General features: G+C 37.1%; 1 non-coding gene across 1 annotated transcript; it reads right to left on the reverse strand.

Annotated features, from left to right (window-relative positions):
- Positions 1 to 1,263: 1,263 nt before the first annotated feature.
- LOC124889861 lies at positions 1,264 to 1,370 on the reverse strand. The gene has a single exon (XR_007048775.1). It is a non-coding gene; the product is annotated as a small nucleolar RNA R71 (small nucleolar RNA).
- Between the last annotated feature and the right edge of the window lie 3,810 nt (positions 1,371 to 5,180).

Below are 5,180 nucleotides of genomic sequence, written 5' to 3' on the forward strand. Positions count from 1 at the left end.
CTTGAGCTTACTATTTTGATGAGTGACCATCATTCGAATAAATCTATATTTAGACCAAAGAAATTAAGGAGCAAGGTTCTTTCCCTTTTTATAAAATAAGGGGTTTGAATTAGCATCTAGGATAGGAATATACCTAGAAGCCTTGTTTGGTTTAATTACAAAAAGATTACTTTATGAATCTAGAAGAGTTGTTATATCTCTGTGGGAGTTGTAGATACATTATTCAATAGACAGAAGATTTGAGGTCAGGAGACTAAAATTGGAGCCTAAACCTTGCGAACCAACAACCCGATAACCAATTAGACTATTATAAGAATAGAGAATTATATGATTGTGTGAAAAGCCTCAACCCTGGAATTCTTATCATTATTGTTTACAATCGTTGCTTGCTTTGCTCTAGTCATAAGCTTTTATTTCTTATTTATTAATTTACATTTTTATTCTTAATTTCAAAATCATCTTGATACTTTAGAACACTTAATACTCATTGTCTAAAATTAATTTTTTTTAAATTTCTAGTTGCTTAGTCCTCGTGGCTGATATCTGATTATCTAATTCACTATATTACTTGTATGATCATGTGCACTTGCGTGTGTGTCTGAGTCGCAACAAGTTTTTGGCATCGTTGTCGGGGAATAGTATAATTAGTAAATTGCTAAATTTTTAGTTTTTGATATTAAGTTTAAGTGTTAACAACTTAATCTTAGCAACTAAATTTTTGCAGGTTTAGCTGAATAAGGGACTGGTGAGAGATAAAGAATTGGTAAAGCCGTTTGCAGAACCAGAATAAATTTTTCAACAAAGGCTAAGAATGGTTGAACAAAGAAATGAACCAGTCGATCCAAATATCAAAAATGTCCCGCCTCTAGTTATTCCAATTGTTCCTACTCAACCAGTTGCTAGACCTGTTCGTGAGGTGGAAATTCCACTTATGAATCCTATGATGAATAGTATTTGCAAGCCCAAACCAGGTGGTCGATTTGAATTGAAGCAGAATATGGTGCAATTGCTGAATTTAGTGGGGTAATTTCGTGGCCTTTCACACGAAGATCCACAACAGCACATACAGACCTTCCTGGAAATAAGCGATACTTACATTCCTGAAGGGGTGAGTTCTAATTATATCAGATTGACACTCTTTCCTTTTTTCCTAATGGGGAAAGCAAAAAGTGGTTACATGCCGAACCACCACTCTCCATCACTTTATGGGAAGATCTAGCTTGAACGTTTCTTATTTGATTATTTTCATCTGGAAAGACTGCATGCTTGAGGAGTGAGATCTTGAGTTTCAGATAGAAAGAAGGAAAGAATCTCTACCAAGTTTGGGAGAGATTTAAGGGTATGCTCATAAATTACCCTCACCATCATCAGTCCAATAATGTTCTTATTCATACTCTCATTGAGGGATTGGAGCCACACGTGAAGATTTTCTTAGATTCAGCAGCAGGTGGGAAGGCTCTTGAGAAAACGTATGAAGAATTGTACACACTGCTAAATCAGATTTCACAAGGGAATCCTAATTGGTATGCTAATTCGAGGAGTACTCCTAGGAAGGTTGCAGGGGTATTAGAGGTAAACCAGTTCACTGCATTACAAGCACAGATAGAAGCCATGCAAAATCATACAATTACTCAGCTTAATAATATAAAGTTAGGAGTTACACAAATAGCAGCCACAGCTAATGCAGTCCAAACGGTGAATTCTTGGTGTGAGATTTATGGAAGTGGTGGGCATGTAGGAGACGCTTATATGGCTAGTTCGGATTCTATCAACTACGTAGGAAATGCAAATCGTCAAGGACAGCAGAATTTTGGTAACACGTATAATCCCAACTGGAGGAAACATCTCAATTTCTCATGGGGTGAAAATCAGGCACACAATACAAATCAGTACAAGTGACTAGTGCAACCAAATCAATAGCTAGCTCAGAACAATCAAGCTACTGCTCAAGCTAGCAATATGGAAGAGTTAATGAAGCAGTTTATATGTAACACCCTAGATTTTGAACCCCAGATGCTACACGGTGCTTAGACCCCGAAGGACCACAAGCTAACCCATGACTGATATCTGTAACTGAGCACTGAATAATATACTGTAAAATATGGAAAACTAGTAGAAAACTTGCCATAAGGTTCAATACTGAAATAAAACTGTATAAAGTAGAACAATACCAAAACTAATACAATTGTCTGAAAGTACTCTAGTTTGAAAAAACCTCTAAATTGTCTGAATAAGGAGTTGATAGGACAATACCCCAACTAACTCCATCTACTGAAATACTAAATCTAATGCAATAATAAAATAAGAAACATCCTCTAATGATGAGTACTCACTGCTAAGTCTACTGCTACTGGCTGAATTTGAACTGCTAAGGGAGCTTGGGATCCCATGCTTCTGAACCTATGGTATAAGACACCATAGCACAAGAGAAAAGTATGTGTCAATATGTAAAAATATACTGGTATGCTAGATGAGGTAAGGCTGAAGGCAAGGGTTCATATGCATGAACTATAACTGACTACATAACGTGAACATGACTGAGTGAGAATGCAGTCATGAGTGCATAAACTATAATTGAAATCATAATATCACTGAATACTGAATTCTAATATCTGGATTTCTAATAATTGAGTCTATTGATACTGATATCTGATTGACTGAAGCTGAGATCAGGCCTATCTAGTGAGTGATCTCTGAATCTATACAACTATCTAAGTTCTTTACTGAGCTAAGTGATTGTGTCTAATAGTCCTGATTTCTATAATACTAATCTGAATTCTATTCTAAAGACTGAGACTGAAACTGTGGGAGGTAGTCATCTAACCGACATGCCCCTTTCTGAACTAATTAGGGTCCAACCTATAACCCCAGCAGGAAGGGTGTCAGTACCGTGCCATGAGTAAAGACAATTGATATAGAGTCAGTACTAATCTAACGGGTAACCCCTAAGATCAGTCCTAAACTAGTGGGTGATCTCTGAGTATGTCAGTCCTATCTAACGGGTGACATCTCATACCTATGTTGGCTACGTAATTCTAGAACTTAGGGATTTCTTCTAGGGACCTAGTCCTCACTAACGGGGTGTGCCCCCATCCCTAGGGTTGCTCGGTGCTGAATCCTACTCCCAACTAAAAGACAAAACTAATTTCCTAGTTCATACTAGGCCTGACTGAGTTGTTACTGATCGTACTATTTAACTGAACTGAACTGAGTTACTGGGTTCCATTGACTAATAAAATACTACTGAATTCTATTAACTGACTGAATGCTACTGAGTTTTGAATTAATTTACTGAGTTGGACTAGACTGATACTGAGGTTACTGTGTTATCCTAAGTTCTATAACTGACTGAGTTCTACTGATTGTGGCACGACTGAGATTGTCTTGAAACTGACACTGGATCTAGGCACAAAGCTAAATTATCGGGTATTAAATATCCTCAGGACTCGATAGCATAGATAATATAAAGCATGATAATTTTTTAATAACATGACAATGGTCTATCATTCACAATACAATCAATTCCCAACAATAACATGAACATGAATATCAATTCACATAATTCATAAAAACTCATAAATATATAATTTTTGAATTTAGAAAAAGGATTCTTGAACTTCATGGGAGGAAGGTACCCATGAATCAACATCTAACATACCTTAATACTTGACTTTAAGAAGATTGATGGTGAAATTCTTGAGTTTTGAGTCTTGAACTAAGAACCCTAATGCTTGTTCTTGAGAGAATTTGAGAGAAGACAAGTGTACTTTAGTGAATAATGGCTGAATCTCGTGTTTTAGGGCTATATAGGGGTGGGAAAAAGACTGAAATAACCCTGGGGTCGCGACTGTTTTAGTGACTAAAAACTGGGTACCGACGTGCTGGTCGATGCACCGCGTCATTAGCACCGACGCGATAACCAATGCACCCGCATCTACATCACATTGGCTCACTAGAAATTGCCTTAAGCTGAGGAATATTTTATCTGTCGATGCGATGGACGACGCAATACGCCAACATCACATCGACTCATTATTTTGGACACTAGAACTTGGTCTAAATGAGGTCCAAAAAATCCAAAACTCATCCGAAAATCTCTATTGACATCCTTGATCATGAATTAACTTAGATATAGACATTTAAAGGACTTTCAGGTTAAGAAATGAGATTTCCAACTTTCAAAAGCCAAAAATATAAACTAAGTCTGAAAACTTAGCTAGAATTTTCTAAGTCTAGGACCCCTTGGCAAGCATTAATGGACTGAATTAAGCTTATTTCGTGGTCTTACAATATCTCCCCCTTGGGAATATTCATCCTCGAATGAGACTGACTAAGCAACGATTTTTGATACACTGAACTTACTTGACATAAACATCTAAAGCATGACTAGATAAGTGACGTTACTAATTTACTAAAATTTTATAATGGACATGCATATCTAATGCATGAATACCTGACTCATGAATGCATGACTAAATATGTAATGGTGACTGATATCGAGTTTGTAAGGAAAATCTAAGGGTGAAACTAGATGGGCTTAAGGACATGAAAGCATTGGGAAAATCATAGGTATCTCCCCCTTGGGATACTATGTCCCTCTAAGAATGCGTACTTCACTGAGATACTAGGGCGATGCACAAGAATCTACGAACTGAATCATTACTGAATATCTGGGATCTAAAACTAATGCATAATTCATAAACTGAGATAAACTCGCAACTACTAGGATGTTCTATTTGGGAATAGTTACATTCCTGAGATTTCTAATAATATGACTAGATGGAAAGATGGGAAAAACAAGCCATACGAATTTGACTGCGTAACTCTTAAACTGAATTGCGGCTTTACTGACTAACTCATGCTGAAAACTTAAGCTAAACTGGGAGAAAAGGATCTAACAAAGCATATCATGAAGATGAAAGACTCATAACGTACCCGAATCTATGTTAGGGAACTTTCCTAATCATGGTGAGCCTAAAGTGCATAAAATCTATTCTGATACTGACCACTAGTGGGACTGGAAGTGGTGCCCTATTGACGCAAATTTTTACCCCTCTGAGCCAAAACTCTACACTCCCGCAGCTTGTGACCTAGCTTACACATCCAAAACATACCTCACTGCCTGCTCTACATGTACCTAGGTGATTTCTACCACACTCTTTTTAAAGTGGATAGGTAAG

The sequence above is a fragment of the Capsicum annuum genome, chromosome 12 (genome assembly GCF_002878395.1).
Source record: "Capsicum annuum cultivar UCD-10X-F1 chromosome 12, UCD10Xv1.1, whole genome shotgun sequence".
NCBI lineage: Eukaryota > Viridiplantae > Streptophyta > Magnoliopsida > Solanales > Solanaceae > Capsicum > Capsicum annuum.